Raw genomic sequence first — 21058 nt, 5'->3', positions numbered from 1 at the left:
GGCGGTGTAGATAATTCCATGTTTATAGAGATAGCCAAGTAGGTATTTCCAAGTTTATGCAGATAACGGTGTAGACATTTCCAAGTTTATAGAGATAGCGGTGTAGATATTTCCATATTTATACAGATAGCGGTGTAGATATTTCCATGTTTATTCAGATGTAGGTGTAGATATTTCCCTGTTTATACAGATGGTGGCATAGATATTTCCATGTTTATACAGATAGCGGTGTAGATATTTCCATGTTTATACAGATAGCGGTGTAGGTATTTCCATGTTTACACAGAGCGGTGTAGCTATTCCAATCTTTGCACAGATTGCGGTGTAGATATTTCCAGGTTTACACAGATAGTCGTGTAGATATTTCCATCTTTGCACAGATTGCGGTGTAGATATTTCCATCTTTTCACAGATAGTGGTGTAGATATTTCCATGTTTATACAGATGGAGGTGTAGATATTTCCATGTTTATAGAGACAGCGGTGTAGATATTTGCACATTTATAGAGATAGCAGTGTAGAGATTTCCAAGTTTATGTAGACAACGGTGTAGATATTTGCATGTTTATAGATACAGCGGTGTAGATATTTCCATGTCTTTAGAGACAGCGGTGTAGATATTTCCATGTTTATACACATAGCAGTGTAGATATTTCCATGTTTATAGAGACAGCGGTGTAGATATTTGCATGTTTATTCAGATATTACTGTAGATATTTCCATGTTTATAGAGACAGCGGTGTAGATATTTCTATGTTTATAGAGATAGCGGTGTAGATACTTTCAGGTTTATACAGACAGTGGTGTAGATATTTCCATGTTTATAGAGATAGCGGTGTATATATATCTACGTTTATACAGATAGCGGTGTAAATATTTCCATGTTTATACAGATAGTGGTGTAAATATTTCCATGTTTATACAGATAGCGGTGTAGATATTTCCATGTTTATAGAGATAGCGGCGGGGATATTTCCATGTTTATACAGAAAGCAGTGTAGATATTTCCATGTTCATGTAGATAGCGGTGTAGATATTTCCATGTTTAAACAGATATCGGTGTAGATATTTCCATGTTTATACAGATATCGTTGGAGATATTTCAATGTTTATACAGATAGCTCTGTATATATTTCCTTGTTTATACAGATAACGGTGAAGTTATTTCCGTGTTTACACAGACAGTGGTGTGGCTATTTCCATGTTTATACAGATATCAGTGTAGATATTTCCATGTTTATAGAGATGGCTGTGTAGATATTTCCATGTTTATACAGATGGCTGTGTAGATATTTCCATGTTTATACAGATGACTGTGTAGATATTTCCATGTTTATACAGATGACTGTGTAGATATTTCCATGTTTCTACTGATGTCTGTGTAGATATTTCCATGTTTATAGAGATAGCCATGAAGGTATTTCCATGTTTACACAGATAGGGGTGTAGACATTTCCATGTTTATAGAGATAGTGGTGGAGATATTTCCATGTTTATACAGATAGCGGTGGAGATGTATCCATGTTTATACAGACTGCGGTGTATATATTTCCAGGTTTTACAGATAGCGGTACAGATATTTCCATTTTTATACAGATAGCGGTGGAGATATTTCCACGTTTATAGAGATAGCAGTGTAGATATTTCCATATTTATACAGATAGCGGTGTAGATATTTCCATGTTTATTCAGATGTATCTGCAGATATTTCCCTGTTTATACAGATGGCGGCGTAGATATTTCCAAGTTTATACAGATAGCGGTGTAGATATTTCCATGTTTATACAGATAGCGGTGTAGGTATTTCCATGTTTACACAGAGAGCGGTGTAGCTATTTCCATCTTTGCACAGATTGCGGTGTAGATATTTCCAGGTTTACTCAGATAGTCGTGTAGATATTTCCATCTTTGCACAGATTGCGGTGTAGATATTTCCATCTTTTCACAGATAGCGGTGTAGATATTTCCATGTTTATTCAGATGGACGTGTAGATATTTCCATGTTTATAGAGACGGCTGTGTAGATATTTCCGTGATTATCCTGATGGCAGTGTAGCTATTTCCATGTTTATAGAGACAGTGGTGTAGATATTTCCGTGTTTATACAGATGACTGTGAAGTTATTTCCGTGTTTATACAGATGGCGATATAGATAATTCCATGTTTATAGAGATAGCCAAGTAGATATTTCCATGTTTATGCAGATAATGGTGTAGACATTTCCAAGTTTATAGAGATAGCGGTGTAGATATTTCCATATTTATTCAGATAGCGCTGTAGATATTTCCATGTTTATACAGAAAGCATTGTAGATATTTCCATGTTTATACAGATAGCGCTGCAGATATTTCCATGTTTATAGAGATAGCGGTGGGGTATTTCCATGTTTATACAGAAAGCAGTGTAGATATTTCCGCGTTCATGTAGATAGCGGTGTAGATATTTCCATGTTTAAACAGATATCGGTGTAGATATTTCCATGTTTATACAGATATCGTTGGAGATATTTCAATGTTTATACAGATAGCTCTGTAGATATTTCCTTGCTTATACAGATAACGGTGAAGGTATTTCCATGTTTACACAGACAGTGTTGTGGCTATTTCCATGTTTATACAGATAGCAGTGTAGATATTTCCATGTTTACAGAGATGGCTGTGTAGATATTTCCATGTTTATACAGATGGCTGTGTAGATACTTCCATGTTTATACAGATGACTGTGTAGATATTTCCATGTTTATACAGATGACTGTGTAGATATTTTCATGTTTATACTGATGTCTGTGTAGATATTTCCATGTTTATAGAGATAGCCATGAAGGTATTTCCATGTTTACACAGATAGTGGTGTAGACATTTCCATGTTTATAGAGATAGTGGTGGAGATATTTCCATGTTCATACAGATAGCGGTGGAGATATATCCATGTTTATACAGACTGCGGTGTATATATTTCCAGGTTTTACAGATAGCGGTACAGATATTTCCATTTTTATACAGATAGCGGTGGAGATATTTCCATGTTTATAGAGATAGCAGTGTAGACATTTCCATATTTATACAGATAGCGGTGTAGATATTTCCATGTTTATTCAGATGTAGGTGTAGATATTTCCCTGTTTATACAGATGGAGGCGTAGATATTTCCATGTTTATACAGATAGCGGTGTAGATATTTCCATGTTTATACAGATAGCGGTGTAGGTATTTCCATGTTTACACAGAGAGCGGTGTAGCTATTTTCATCTTTGCACAGATTGCGGTGTAGATATTTCCAGGTTTACACAGATAGTCGTGTAGATATTTCCATCTTTGCACAGATTGCGGTGTAGATATTTCCATCTTTTTACAGATAGCGGTGTAGATATTTCCATGTTTATACAGATATCGCTGTAGATATTTCCAAGTTTATAGAGATAACGGTGGGGATATTTCCATGTTTATACAGAAAGCAGTGTAGATATTTCCATGTTCATGTAGAGAGCGGTGTAGATATTTCCATGTTTAAACAGATAACTGTGTAGATATTTCCATATTTATACAGATATCGTTGGAGATATTTCAATGTTTATACAGATAGCTCTGTAGATATTTCCTTGTTTATACAGATAACGGTGAAGGTATTTCCATGTTTACACAGACAGTGGTGTGGCTATTTCCATGTTTATACAGATAGCAGTGTAGATATTTCCATGTTTATAGAGATGACTGTGTAGATATTTCCATGTTTATACAGATGGCTGTGTAGATATTTCCATGTTTATACAGATGACTGTGTAGATATTTCCATGTTTATACTGATGTCTGTGTAGATATTTCCATGTATATAGAGATAGCCATGAAGGTATTTCCATGTTTACACAGATAGGGGTGTAGACATTTCCATGTTTATAGAGATAGTGGTGGAGATATTTCCATGTTTATACAGATAGCGGTGGAGGTATATCCATGTTTATACAGACTGCGTTGTAAATATTTCCAGGTTTTACAGATAGCGGTACAGATATTTCCATTTTTATACAGATAGCGGTGGAGATATTTCCATGTTTATAGGGATAGCAGTGTAGATATTTCCATATTTATAGAGATAGCGGTGTAGATATTTCCATGTTTATTCAGATGTAGGTGTAGATATTTCCCTGTTTATACAGATGTCGGCGTAGATATTTCCATGTTTATACAGATAGCGGTGTAGATATTTCCATGTTTATACAGATAGCGGTGTAGGTATTTCCATGTTTACACAGAGAGCGGTGTAGCTATTCCCATCTTTGCACAGATTGCGGTGTAGACTTTTCCATGTTTATAAAGATAGTGGGTTGTTATTTCCATGTTTATATAGATAGCGGTGTAGATATTTCCATGTTTATACAGATAGCAGTGGAGATACTTCCACGTTTATACAGATAGCGTCATAAATATTTCCATGTTCATAGAGATAGCAGTGTAAATATCTCCATGTTTACACAGATAACGATTTATATGTTTACACATTTACAGAGATAGCGGTGTAGATATTTCCATGTTTATACAGAAATTGGAGTAGATATTTCCACGTTTACAGAGATAGCAGTGTAGGTATTTCCACCTTTATACAGATAGCGGTGTAGATATTCCCACGTTTATAGAGATAGCGGTGTAGATATTTCCAAGTTTATACATATAGCGGTGTAGATATTTCCATGTTTACAGAGACACCGGTGTAGATATTTCCACGTTTATAGAGATAGCGGTGTAGATATTTCCATGTTTATAGAGACAGCGGTGTAGATATTTGCATGTTTATACAGATATTGCTGTAGATATTTCCATGTTTATACAGACAGCTGTGTAGATATTTCTATGTTTATAGAGAGAGCAGTGTAGATATTTTCAGGTATATACAGACAGTGGTGTAGATATTTCCATGTTTATAGAGATAGCGGTGTAGATATACCCACGTTTATACAGATAGTGGTGTAAATTTTTCCATGTTTATACAGATAGTGGTGCAAGTATTTCCATGTTGATACAGATAGCGGTGTAGATATTTCCATGTTTATAGAGATAGCGGTGGGGATATTTCCATGTTTATTCACAAAGCGGTGTAGATATTTCCATGTTCATGTAGATAGCGGTGTAGATATTTCCATGTTTAAACAGTATATCGGTGTAGATATTTCCATGTTTATACAGATATCGTTGGAGATATTTCAATGTTTATACAGATAGCTCTGTAGATATTTCCTTGTTTATACAGATAACGGTGAAGGTATTTCCATGTTTACACAGACAGTGGTGTGGTTATTTCCATGTTTATACAGATAGCAATGTAGATATTTCCATGTTTATACAGATGGCTGTGTAGATATTTCCATGTTTATGCAGATGACTGTGTAGATATTTCCATGTTTATACAGATGACTCTGTAGGTATTTCCATGATTATACAGATGACTCTGTAGGTATTTCCATGTTTATACAGATGTCTGTGTAGATATTTCCATGTTTATAGAGATAGCCATGAAGTTATTTCCATGTTTACACAGATAGGGGTGTAGACATTTCCATGTTTATAGAGATTGCGGTGGAGATATTTCCATGTTTATAGAGATAGCCATGAAGGTATTTCCATGTTTACACAGATAGGGGTGTAGACATTTCCATGTTTATAGAGATAGTGTTGGAGATATTTCCATGTTTATACAGATAGCGGTGGAGATATATCCATATTTATACAGACTGTGGTGTATATATTTCCAGGTTTTACAGATAGCGGTACAGATATTTCCATTTTTATACAGATAGCGGTGGAGATATTTCCATGTTTATAGAGATAGCGGTGGAGATATTTCCATATTTATACAGACTGTGGTGTATATATTTCCAGGTTTTACAGATAGCGGTACAGATATTTCCATTTTTATACAGATAGCGGTGTAGATATTTCCATGTTTATAGAGATAGCGATGTAGATATTTCCATGTTTATACTGATAGCGATGCAGATATTTCCATGTTTATACAGATAGCGATGTAGATATTTCCATGTTTATAGAGATCGTGGTGTCGGTATTTCCATGTTTTTACAGACAGTGGTGTAGATATTTCCATGTTTATACAGATAGCTGTGTAGATATTTCCATGGTTACAGCGATTGCTGTGTAGATATTTCCATGTTTATACAGATCGCTGTGTAGGTATTTCCATGTTTACAACGATTGCTGTGTGGATATTTCCATATTTGCTCTGATTGCGGAGTAGATATTTCCATCCTTACACAGATAGCGGTGTAAATCTTTCATATTTACACAGATAGCTGTGTAGATATTTCCATGTTTTCACAGATAGTGTTATAGATATTTCCATGTTTATAGAGATAGTGGTGGAGATATTTCCATGTTTATACAGATAGCGGTGGAGATATATCCATGTTTATACAGACTGCGCTGTATATATTTCCAGGTTTTACAGATAGCGGTACAGATATTTCCGTTTTTATACAGATAGCGGTGGAGTTATTTCCATGTTTATAGAGATAGCGGTGTAGATATTTCCATATTTATACAGATAGCGGTGTAGATATTTCCATGTTTATTCAGATGTAGGTATAGATATTTCCCTGTTTATACAGATGGCGACGTACATATTTCCATGTTTATACAGACAGCGGTGTAGATATTTCCATGTTTATACAGATATCGGTGTAGATATTTCCATATTTATACAGATGGAGGTGTAAATATTTCCATGTTTATAGAGACGGCTGTGTAGATATTTCCATGATTATCCTGATGGCAGTGTGGATATTTCCATGTTTATACAGATAGTGGTGTAGATATATCCGTGTTTATACAGATGACTGTGAAGTTATTTCCGTGTTTATACAGATGGCGGTGTAGATAATTCCATGTTTATAGAGATAGCCAAGTAGGTATTTCCAAGTTTATGCAGATAACGGTGTAGACATTTCCAAGTTTATAGAGATAGCGGTGTAGATATTTCCATATTTATACAGATAGCGGTGTAGATATTTCCATGTTTATTCAGATGTAGGTGTAGATATTTCCCTGTTTATACAGATGGTGGCATAGATATTTCCATGTTTATACAGATAGCGGTGTAGATATTTCCATGTTTATACAGATAGCGGTGTAGGTATTTCCATGTTTACACAGAGCGGTGTAGCTATTCCAATCTTTGCACAGATTGCGGTGTAGATATTTCCAGGTTTACACAGATAGTCGTGTAGATATTTCCATCTTTGCACAGATTGCGGTGTAGATATTTCCATCTTTTCACAGATAGTGGTGTAGATATTTCCATGTTTATACAGATGGAGGTGTAGATATTTCCATGTTTATAGAGACAGCGGTGTAGATATTTGCACATTTATAGAGATAGCAGTGTAGAGATTTCCAAGTTTATGTAGACAACGGTGTAGATATTTGCATGTTTATAGATACAGCGGTGTAGATATTTCCATGTCTTTAGAGACAGCGGTGTAGATATTTCCATGTTTATACACATAGCAGTGTAGATATTTCCATGTTTATAGAGACAGCGGTGTAGATATTTGCATGTTTATTCAGATATTACTGTAGATATTTCCATGTTTATAGAGACAGCGGTGTAGATATTTCTATGTTTATAGAGATAGCGGTGTAGATACTTTCAGGTTTATACAGACAGTGGTGTAGATATTTCCATGTTTATAGAGATAGCGGTGTATATATATCTACGTTTATACAGATAGCGGTGTAAATATTTCCATGTTTATACAGATAGTGGTGTAAATATTTCCATGTTTATACAGATAGCGGTGTAGATATTTCCATGTTTATAGAGATAGCGGCGGGGATATTTCCATGTTTATACAGAAAGCAGTGTAGATATTTCCATGTTCATGTAGATAGCGGTGTAGATATTTCCATGTTTAAACAGATATCGGTGTAGATATTTCCATGTTTATACAGATATCGTTGGAGATATTTCAATGTTTATACAGATAGCTCTGTATATATTTCCTTGTTTATACAGATAACGGTGAAGTTATTTCCGTGTTTACACAGACAGTGGTGTGGCTATTTCCATGTTTATACAGATATCAGTGTAGATATTTCCATGTTTATAGAGATGGCTGTGTAGATATTTCCATGTTTATACAGATGTCTGTGTAGATATTTCCATGTTTATACAGATGACTGTGTAGATATTTCCATGTTTATACAGATGACTGTGTAGATATTTCCATGTTTCTACTGATGTCTGTGTAGATATTTCCATGTTTATAGAGATAGCCATGAAGGTATTTCCATGTTTACACAGATAGGGGTGTAGACATTTCCATGTTTATAGAGATAGTGGTGGAGATATTTCCATGTTTATACAGATAGCGGTGGAGATGTATCCATGTTTATACAGACTGCGGTGTATATATTTCCAGGTTTTACAGATAGCGGTACAGATATTTCCATTTTTATACAGATAGCGGTGGAGATATTTCCACGTTTATAGAGATAGCAGTGTAGATATTTCCATATTTATACAGATAGCGGTGTAGATATTTCCATGTTTATTCAGATGTATCTGCAGATATTTCCCTGTTTATACAGATGGCGGCGTAGATATTTCCAAGTTTATACAGATAGCGGTGTAGATATTTCCATGTTTATACAGATAGCGGTGTAGGTATTTCCATGTTTACACAGAGAGCGGTGTAGCTATTTCCATCTTTGCACAGATTGCGGTGTAGATATTTCCAGGTTTACTCAGATAGTCGTGTAGATATTTCCATCTTTGCACAGATTGCGGTGTAGATATTTCCATCTTTTCACAGATAGCGGTGTAGATATTTCCATGTTTATTCAGATGGACGTGTAGATATTTCCATGTTTATAGAGACGGCTGTGTAGATATTTCCATGATTATCCTGATGGCAGTGTAGCTATTTCCATGTTTATAGAGACAGTGGTGTAGATATTTCCGTGTTTATACAGATGACTGTGAAGGTATTTCCGTGTTTATACAGATGGCGATATAGATAATTCCATGTTTATAGAGATAGCCAAGTAGATATTTCCATGTTTATGCAGATAATGGTGTAGACATTTCCAAGTTTATAGAGATAGCGGTGTAGATATTTCCATATTTATTCAGATAGCGCTGTAGATATTTCCATGTTTATACAGAAAGCATTGTAGATATTTCCATGTTTATACAGATAGCGCTGCAGATATTTCCATGTTTATAGAGATAGCGGTGGGGTATTTCCATGTTTATACAGAAAGCAGTGTAGATATTTCCGCGTTCATGTAGATAGCGGTGTAGATATTTCCATGTTTAAACAGATATCGGTGTAGATATTTCCATGTTTATACAGATATCGTTGGAGATATTTCAATGTTTATACAGATAGCTCTGTAGATATTTCCTTGCTTATACAGATAACGGTGAAGGTATTTCCATGTTTACACAGACAGTGTTGTGGCTATTTCCATGTTTATACAGATAGCAGTGTAGATATTTCCATGTTTACAGAGATGGCTGTGTAGATATTTCCATGTTTATACAGATGGCTGTGTAGATACTTCCATGTTTATACAGATGACTGTGTAGATATTTCCATGTTTATACAGATGACTGTGTAGATATTTTCATGTTTATACTGATGTCTGTGTAGATATTTCCATGTTTATAGAGATAGCCATGAAGGTATTTCCATGTTTACACAGATAGTGGTGTAGACATTTCCATGTTTATAGAGATAGTGGTGGAGATATTTCCATGTTCATACAGATAGCGGTGGAGATATATCCATGTTTATACAGACTGCGGTGTATATATTTCCAGGTTTTACAGATAGCGGTACAGATATTTCCATTTTTATACAGATAGCGGTGGAGATATTTCCATGTTTATAGAGATAGCAGTGTAGACATTTCCATATTTATACAGATAGCGGTGTAGATATTTCCATGTTTATTCAGATGTAGGTGTAGATATTTCCCTGTTTATACAGATGGAGGCGTAGATATTTCCATGTTTATACAGATAGCGGTGTAGATATTTCCATGTTTATACAGATAGCGGTGTAGGTATTTCCATGTTTACACAGAGAGCGGTGTAGCTATTTTCATCTTTGCACAGATTGCGGTGTAGATATTTCCAGGTTTACACAGATAGTCGTGTAGATATTTCCATCTTTGCACAGATTGCGGTGTAGATATTTCCATCTTTTTACAGATAGCGGTGTAGATATTTCCATGTTTATACAGATATCGCTGTAGATATTTCCAAGTTTATAGAGATAACGGTGGGGATATTTCCATGTTTATACAGAAAGCAGTGTAGATATTTCCATGTTCATGTAGAGAGCGGTGTAGATATTTCCATGTTTAAACAGATAACTGTGTAGATATTTCCATATTTATACAGATATCGTTGGAGATATTTCAATGTTTATACAGATAGCTCTGTAGATATTTCCTTGTTTATACAGATAACGGTGAAGGTATTTCCATGTTTACACAGACAGTGGTGTGGCTATTTCCATGTTTATACAGATAGCAGTGTAGATATTTCCATGTTTATAGAGATGACTGTGTAGATATTTCCATGTTTATACAGATGGCTGTGTAGATATTTCCATGTTTATACAGATGACTGTGTAGATATTTCCATGTTTATACTGATGTCTGTGTAGATATTTCCATGTATATAGAGATAGCCATGAAGGTATTTCCATGTTTACACAGATAGGGGTGTAGACATTTCCATGTTTATAGAGATAGTGGTGGAGATATTTCCATGTTTATACAGATAGCGGTGGAGGTATATCCATGTTTATACAGACTGCGTTGTAAATATTTCCAGGTTTTACAGATAGCGGTACAGATATTTCCATTTTTATACAGATAGCGGTGGAGATATTTCCATGTTTATAGGGATAGCAGTGTAGATATTTCCATATTTATAGAGATAGCGGTGTAGATATTTCCATGTTTATTCAGATGTAGGTGTAGATATTTCCCTGTTTATACAGATGTCGGCGTAGATATTTCCATGTTTATACAGATAGCGGTGTAGATATTTCCATGTTTATACAGATAGCGGTGTAGGTATTTCCATGTTTACACAGAGAGCGGTGTAGCTATTCCCATCTTTGCACAGATTGCGGTGTAGACATTTCCATGTTTATAAAGATAGTGGGTTGTTATTTCCATGTTTATATAGATAGCGGTGTAGATATTTCCATGTTTATACAGATAGCAGTGGAGATACTTCCACGTTTATACAGATAGCGTCATAAATATTTCCATGTTCATAGAGATAGCAGTGTAAATATCTCCATGTTTACACAGATAACGATTTATATGTTTACACATTTACAGAGATAGCGGTGTAGATATTTCCATGTTTATACAGAAATTGGAGTAGATATTTCCACGTTTACAGAGATAGCAGTGTAGGTATTTCCACCTTTATACAGATAGCGGTGTAGATATTCCCACGTTTATAGAGATAGCGGTGTAGATATTTCCAAGTTTATACATATAGCGGTGTAGATATTTCCATGTTTACAGAGACACCGGTGTAGATATTTCCACGTTTATAGAGATAGCGGTGTAGATATTTCCATGTTTATAGAGACAGCGGTGTAGATATTTGCATGTTTATACAGATATTGCTGTAGATATTTCCATGTTTATACAGACAGCTGTGTAGATATTTCTATGTTTATAGAGAGAGCAGTGTAGATATTTTCAGGTATATACAGACAGTGGTGTAGATATTTCCATGTTTATAGAGATAGCGGTGTAGATATACCCACGTTTATACAGATAGTGGTGTAAATTTTTCCATGTTTATACAGATAGTGGTGCAAGTATTTCCATGTTGATACAGATAGCGGTGTAGATATTTCCATGTTTATAGAGATAGCGGTGGGGATATTTCCATGTTTATTCACAAAGCGGTGTAGATATTTCCATGTTCATGTAGATAGCGGTGTAGATATTTCCATGTTTAAACAGTATATCGGTGTAGATATTTCCATGTTTATACAGATATCGTTGGAGATATTTCAATGTTTATACAGATAGCTCTGTAGATATTTCCTTGTTTATACAGATAACGGTGAAGGTATTTCCATGTTTACACAGACAGTGGTGTGGTTATTTCCATGTTTATACAGATAGCAATGTAGATATTTCCATGTTTATACAGATGGCTGTGTAGATATTTCCATGTTTATGCAGATGACTGTGTAGATATTTCCATGTTTATACAGATGACTCTGTAGGTATTTCCATGATTATACAGATGACTCTGTAGGTATTTCCATGTTTATACAGATGTCTGTGTAGATATTTCCATGTTTATAGAGATAGCCATGAAGTTATTTCCATGTTTACACAGATAGGGGTGTAGACATTTCCATGTTTATAGAGATTGCGGTGGAGATATTTCCATGTTTATAGAGATAGCCATGAAGGTATTTCCATGTTTACACAGATAGGGGTGTAGACATTTCCATGTTTATAGAGATAGTGTTGGAGATATTTCCATGTTTATACAGATAGCGGTGGAGATATATCCATATTTATACAGACTGTGGTGTATATATTTCCAGGTTTTACAGATAGCGGTACAGATATTTCCATTTTTATACAGATAGCGGTGGAGATATTTCCATGTTTATAGAGATGGCGGTGGAGATATTTCCATATTTATACAGATAGCGGTGTAGATATTTCCATGTTTATTCAGATGTAGGTGTAGATATTTCCCTGTTTATACAGATGGCGGCGTAGGTATTTCCAAGTTTATACAGATAGCAGTGTAGATATTTCCATGTTTATACAGATAGCGGTGTAGATATTTCCTTGTTTACACAGAGAGCGTTGTAGCTATTTCCATCTTTGCACAGATGGCGGTTTAGATATTTCCAGGTTTACACAGATAGTCGTGTAGATATTTCCATCTTTGCACAGACTGCGGTGTAGATATTTGCATCTTTTCACAGATAGCGGTGTAGATATTTCCATGTTTATACAGATGGAGGTGTAGATAATTCCATGTTTATAGAGACGGCTGTGTAGATATTTCCATGATTATCCTGATGGCAGTGTAGATATTTCCATGTTTATACAGATAGTGGTGTAGATATTTCCGTGTTTATACAGATGACTGTGAATGTATTTCCGTGTTTATACAGGTGGCAGTGTAGATAATTCCATGTTTATAGTGATAGCCAATAGATATTTCCAAGTTTGTGCAGATAACGGTGTAGACATTTCCAAGTTTATAGAGATAGCGGTGTAGATATTTCCATATTTATGCAGATAGCGCTGTAGATTTTTCCATGTTTATACAGATGGCGGTGTAGATATTTCCATGTTTATACAGATAGCGGTGTAGATATTTCCATAATTGCACAGAGTGCGGTGTAGATATTTCCATCCTTACACTGATGGTGGTGTACAGATTTCCATGTTTACACCGATAGCTGTGTAGATATTTCCATGTTTTCACAGATAGTGTTGTAGATAATTCCATGTTTATACAGATAGAGGAGTAGATATTCCCATGTTTATAAAGATAGCGGTGTAGATATTTCCATGTTTATAGAGATAGCGGTGGAGATATTTCCAGGTTTATACAGATAGCGATGTAGATATTTCCATGTTTATACAGATAGCGGTGTAGATATTTCCATGTTTATACAGATAGCTGTGTAGATAATTCCTTGTTTACACAGATTGCGGTGTAGCTATTGCCATCTGTGCACAGATTGCGGTGTAGATATTTGCAGGTTTACACAGATAGTCGTGTAGATATTTCCATCATTGCACAGATTGCGGTGTAGATATTTCCATCTTTTCACAGATAGTGGTGTAGATATTTCCATGTTGATACAGATGGAGGTGTAGATATTTCCATGTTTATAGAGACGGCTGTGTAGACATTTCCATGATTATCCTGATGGCAGTGTAGATATTTCCATGTTTATACAGATAGCGGTGTAGATATCTCCGTGTTTATACAGATGACTGTGAAGATATTTCCGTGTTTATACAGATGGCGGTGTAGATAATTCCATGTTTATAGAGATAGCCAAGTAGATATTTCCAAGTTTATGAAGATAAGGATGTAGACATTTCCAAGTTTATAGAGATAGCGGTGTAGATATTTCCATATTTATGCAGATAGCGCTGTAGTTATTTCCATGTTTATACAGATAGCGGTGTAGATATTTCCATGTTTATACAGATAGCGGTGTAGATATTTCCATAATTGCACAGATTGCTGTGTAGATATTTCCATCTTTACACGGATGGTGGTGTACAGATTTCCATGTTTATACAGATAGCTGTGTAGATATTTCCATGTTTACACAGATAGTGTTTTAGATAATTCCATGTTTATACAGATGGAGGTGTAGATATTCCCATGTTTATAAAGATAGCGGTGTAGATATTTCCATGTTTATAGAGATAGCGGTGGAGATATTTCCAGGTTTATAGAGATAGTGATGTAGATATTTCCATGTTTATACAGATAGCGGTGTAGATATTTCCATGTTTATACAGATAGCAGTGGAGTTACTTCCATGTTTATACAGATAGTGGTGTTGGTATTTCCATGTTTATGCAGATAGCGGTGTAGATATTTCCATGTTTATACAGATATCAGTGGAGATACTTCCGTGTTTATACAAATAGCGTTGTAAATATTTCCATGTTCATAGAGATAGCAGTGTAAATATTTCCATGTTTACACAGATAACGGTTTAAATGTTTACACATTTACAGAGATAGCGGTGTAGATATTTCCATGTTTATACGGAAATTGGAGTAGATATTTCCACGTTTACAGAGATAGCAGTGTAGATATTTCCACGTTTATACAGTTAGCGATGTAGATATTCCCGCGTTTATACATATAGCGGTGTAAATATTTCCACGTTTATAGAGATAGCGGTGTAGATATTTCCATGTTTATACAGACAGCGGTGAAGATATTTCTACGTTTATACTCATAGCGGTGTATATATTTCCACGTTTATAGAGATAGCGGTGTAGATATTTCCAAGTTTATACATATAGCGGTGTAGATATTTCCATCTTTTCAGAGACACCTGTGTAGATATTTCCACGTTTATAGAGATAGCGGTGTAGATATTTCCATGTTTATAGAGACAGCGGTGTAGATATTTCCACATTTATAGAGAGAGCCGGGTAGAGATTTCCAAGTTTATGGAGACAATGGTGTAGATATTTGCATGTTTATAGATACAGCGGTGTAGATATTTCCATGATTTTAGAGACAGCGGTGTAGATATTTCCATGTTTATACACATAGCAGTGTAGATATTTCCATGTTTATAGAGACAGCGGTGTAGATATTTGCATGTTTATGCAGATATCGCTGTAGATATTTCCATGTTTATACAGACAGAGGTGTAGATATTTCTATGTTTATAGAGATAGCGGTGTAGATATTTTCAGGTTTATACAGACAGTGGTGAAGATATTTCCATGTTTATAGAGATAGCCGTGTAGATATATCCACTTTTGTACAGATAGCGGTGTAAATATTTCCATGTTTATACAGATAGCGGTGTAGATATTTCCATGTTTACAGAGATAGCGGTGGGGATATTTCCATGTTTATACAAAAAGCGGTGTAGTTATTTCCATGTTTATGTAGATAGCGGTGTAGATATTTCCATGTTTAAACAGATATCGGTGTAGATATTTCCATGTTTATACAGATATCGGTGTAGTTACTTCCATGTTTATACAGATATCGTTGGAGATATTTCAATGTTTATACAGATAGCTCTGTAGATATTTCCTTGTTTATACAGATAATGGTGAAGGTATTTCCAAGTTTACACAGACAGTGGTGTGGGTATTTCCATGTTTATACAGATAGCAGTGTAGATAATTCCATGTTTATAGAGATGGCTGTGTAGATATTTCCATGTTTATACAGATGGCTTTGTAGATATTTCCATGTTTATACAGATGACTGTGTAGGTATTTCCATGTTTATACAGATGACTGTGTAGGTATTTCCATGTTTATACAGATGTCTGTGTAGATATTTCCATGTTTATAGAGATAGCCATGAAAATATTTCCATGTTTACACAGATAGGGGTGTAGACATTTCCATGTTTATAGAGATAGTGGTGGAGATATTTCCATGTTTATACAGATAGCGGTGGAGATATTTCCATGTTTATAGAGATAGCGGTGGGGATATTTCCATGTTTATACAGAAAGCGGTGTAGATATTTCCATGTTCATGTAGATAGTGGTGTAGATATTTCGATGTTTAAACAGTATATCGGTGTAGATATTTCCATGTTTATACAGATATCGTTGGAGATATTTCAATGTTTATACAGATAGCTCTGTAGATATTTCCTTGTTTATACAGATAACGGTGAAGGTATTTCCATGTTTACACAGACAGTGGTGTGGTTATTTCCATGTTTATACAGATAGCAATGTAGATATTTCCATGTTTATAGAGATGGCTGTGTAGATATTTCCATGTTTATACAGATGTCTGTGTAGATATTTCCATGTTTATAGAGATAGCCATGAAGTTATTTCCATGTTTACACAGATAGGGGTGTAGACATTTCCATGTTTATAGGGATTGCGGTGGAGATATTTCCATGTTTATAGAGATAGCCATGAAGTTATTTCCATGTTTACACAGATAGGGGTGTAGACATTTCCATGTTTATAGAGATAGTGTTGGAGATATTTCCATGTTTATACAGATAGCGGTGGAGATATATCCATATTTATACAGACTGCGGTGTATATATTTCCAGGTTTTACAGATAGCGGTACAGATATTTCCATTTTTATACAGATAGCGGTGGAGATATTTCCATGTTTATAGAGATAGCGGTGTAGATATTTCCATATTTATACAGATAGCGGGGTAGATATTTCCATGTTTATTCAGATGTAGGTGTAGATATTTCCCTGTTTATACAGATGGCGGCGTAGGTATTTCCATGTTTATACAGATAGCAATGTAGATATTTCCATGTTTATACAGATAGCGGTGTAGATATTTCCTTGTTTACACAGAGAGCGGTGTAGCTATTTCCATCTTTGCACAGATTGCGGTGTAGATATTTCCAGGTTTACACAGATAGTCGTGTAGATATTTCCATCTTTGCACAGATTGCGGTGTAGATATTTCCATCTTTTCACAGATAGCGGTGTAGATATTTCCATGTTTATACAGATGGAGGTGTAGATATTTCCATGTTTATAGAGACGGCTGTGTAGATATTTCCATGATTATCCTGATGGCAGTGTAGATATTTCCATGTTTATACAGATAGTGGTGTAGATATTTCCGTGTTTATACAGATGACTGTGAAGGTATTTCCGTGTTTATACAGATGGCGGTATAGATAATTCCATGTTTATAGAGATAGCCAAGTAGATATTTCCAAGTTTATGCAGATAACGGTGTGGACATTTCCAAGTTTATAGAGATGGCGGCGTAGGTATTTCCATGTTTATACAGATATCGCTGTAGATATTTCCAAGTTTATAGAGATAACGGTGGGGATATTTCCATGTTTATACAGAAAGCAGTGTAGATATTTCCATGTTCATGTAGAGAGCGGTGTAGATATTTCCATGTTTAAACAGATAACGGTGTAGATATTTCCATATTTATACAGATATCGTTGGAGATATTTCAATGTTTATACAGATAGCTCTGTAGATATTTCCTTGTTTATACAGATAACGGTGAAGGTATTTCCATGTTTACACAGACAGTGGTGTGGCTATTTCCATGTTTATACAGATAGCAGTGTAGATATTTCCATGTTTATAGAGATGACTGTGTAGATATTTCCATGTTTATACAGATGGCTGTGTAGATATTTCCATGTTTATACAGATGACTGTGTAGATATTTCCATGTTTATACTGATGTCTGTGTAGATATTTCCATGTTTATAGAGATAGCCATGAAGGTATTTCCATGTTTACACAGATAGGGGTGTAGACATTTCCATGTTTACAGAGATAGTGGTGGAGATATTTCCATGTTTATACAGATAGCGGTGGAGATATATCCATGTTTATACAGACTGCGTTGTAAATATTTCCAGGTTTTACAGATAGCGGTACAGATATTTCCATTTTTATACAGATAGCGGTGGAGATATTTCCATGTTTATAGAGATAGCAGTGTAGATATTTCCATATTTAAACAGATAGCGGTGTAGATATTTCCATGTTTATTCAGATGTAGGTGTAGATATTTCCCTGTTTATACAGATGTCGGCGTAGATATTTCCATGTTTATACAGATAGCGGTGTAGATATTTCCATGTTTATACAGATAGCGGTGTAGGTATTTCCATGTTTACACAGAGAGCGGTGTAGCTATTCCCATCTTTGCACAGATTGCGGTGTAGATATTTCCATGTTTATAAAGATAGCGGGTTGTTATTTCCATGTTTATACAGATAGCGGTGTAGATATTTCCATGTTTATACAGATAGCAGTGGAGATACTTCCACGTTTATACAGATAGCGTCATAAATATTTCCATGTTCATAGAGATAGCAGTGTAAATATCTCCATGTTTACACAGATAACGATTTATATGTTTACACATTTACAGAGATAGCGGTGTAGATATTTCCATGTTTATACAGAAATTGGAGTAGATATTTCCACGTTTACAGAGATAGCAGTGTAGATATTTCCACGTTTATACAGATAGCGGTGTAGATATTCCCACGTTTATAGAGATAGCGGTGTAGATATTTCCAAGTTTATACATATAGCGGTGTAGATATTTCCATGTTTACAGAGACACCGGTGTAGATATTTCCACGTTTATAGAGATAGCGGTGTAGATATTTCCATGTTTATAGAGACAGCGGTGTAGATATTTCCACATTTATAGAGATAGCCGTGTGGAGATTTCCAAGTTTATGTAGACAACGGTGTAGATATTTGCATGTTTATAGATACAGCGGTGTAGATATTTCCATGTTTTAAGAGACAGCGGTGTAGATATTTCCATGTTTATACACATAGCATTGTAGATATTTCCATGTTTATAGAGACAGCGGTGTAGATATTTGCATGTTTATACAGATATTGCTGTAGATATTTCCATGTTTATACAGACAGCGGTGTAGATATTTCTATGTTTATAGAGATAGCAGTGTAGATATTTTCAGGTATATACAGACAGTGGTGTAGATATTTCCATGTTTATAGAGATAGCGGTGTAGATATACCCACGTTTATACAGATAGTGGTGTAAATATTTCCATGTTTATACACATAGTGGTGCAAATATTTCCATGTTTATACAGATAGCGGTGTAGATATTTCCATGTTTATAGAGATAGCGGTGGGGATATTTCCATGTTTATACAGAAAGCGGTGTAGATATTTCCATGTTCATGTAGATAGCGGTGTAGATATTTCCATGTTTAAACAGTATATCGGTGTAGATATTTCCATGTTTATACAGATATCGTTGGAGATATTTCAATGTTTATACAGATAGCTCTGTAGATATTTCCTTGTTTATACAGATAACGGTGAAGGTATTTCCATGTTTACACAGACAGTGGTGTGGTTATTTCCATGTTTATACAGATAGCAATGTAGATATTTCCATGTTTATAGAGATGGCTGTGTAGATATTTCCATGTTTATACAGATGACTGTGTAGATATTTCCATGTTTATACAGATGACTCTGTAGGTATTTCCATGTTTATACAGATGTCTGTGTAGATATTTCCATGTTTATAGAGATAGCCATGAAGTTATTTCCATGTTTACACAGATAGGGGTGTAGACATTTCCATGTTTATAGAGATTGCGGTGGAGATATTTCCATGTTTATAGAGATAGCCATGAAGGTATTTCCATGTTTACACAGATAGGGGTGTAGACATTTCCATGTTTATAGAGATAGTGTTGGAGATATTTCCATGTTTATACAGATAGCGGTGGAGATATATCCATATTTATACAGACTGCGGTGTATATATTTCCAGGTTATACAGATAGCGGTACAGATATTTCCATTTTTATACAGATAGCGGTGGAGATATTTCCATGTTTATAGAGATAGCGGTGTAGATATTTCCATATTTATACAGATAGCGGTGTGGATATTTCCATGTTTATTCAGATGTAGGTGTAGATATTTCCCTGTTTATACAGATGGCGGCGTAGGTATTTCCATGTTTATACAGATAGCAATGTAGATATTTCCATGTTTATACAGATAGCGGTGTAGATATTTCCTTGTTTACACAGAGAGCGGTGTAGCTATTTCCATCTTTGCACAGATTGCGGTGTAGATATTTCCAGGTTTACACAGATAGTCGTGTAGATATTTCCATCTTTGCACAGATTGCGGTGTAGATATTTCCATCTTTTCACAGATAGCGGTGTAGATATTTCCATGTTTATACAGATGGAGGTGTAGATATTTCCATGTTTATAGAGACGGCTGTGTAGATATTTCCATGATTATCCTGATGGCAGTGTAGATATTTCCATGTTTATACAGATAGTGGTGTAGATATTTCCGTGTTTATACAGATGACTGTGAAGGTATTTCCGTGTTTATACAGATGGCGGTATAGATAATTCCATGTTTATAGAGATAGCCAAGTAGATATTTCCAAGTTTATGCAGATAACGGTGTGGACATTTCCAAGTATATAGAGATAGCGGTGTAGATATTTCCATATTTATGCAGATAGCACTGTACATATTTCCATGTTTATACAGATAGCGGTGTAGATATTTCCATGTTTATACAGATATCGCTGTAGATATTTCCAAGTTTATAGAGATAACGGTGGGGATATTTCCATGTTTATACAGAAAGCAGTGTAGATATTTCCATGTTCATGTAGAGAGCGGTGTAGATATTTCCATGTTTAAACAGATAACGGTGTAGATATTTCCATATTTATACAGATATCGTTGGAGATATTTCAATGTTTATACAGATAGCTCTGTAGATATTTCCTTGT

The sequence above is a fragment of the Pan paniscus genome, chromosome 7 (assembly GCF_029289425.2).
Source record: "Pan paniscus chromosome 7, NHGRI_mPanPan1-v2.0_pri, whole genome shotgun sequence".
Lineage (NCBI taxonomy): Eukaryota > Metazoa > Chordata > Mammalia > Primates > Hominidae > Pan > Pan paniscus.
The sequence above is the reverse complement of the archived record's forward strand: the minus strand, read 5'-3'. Positions refer to the sequence as shown.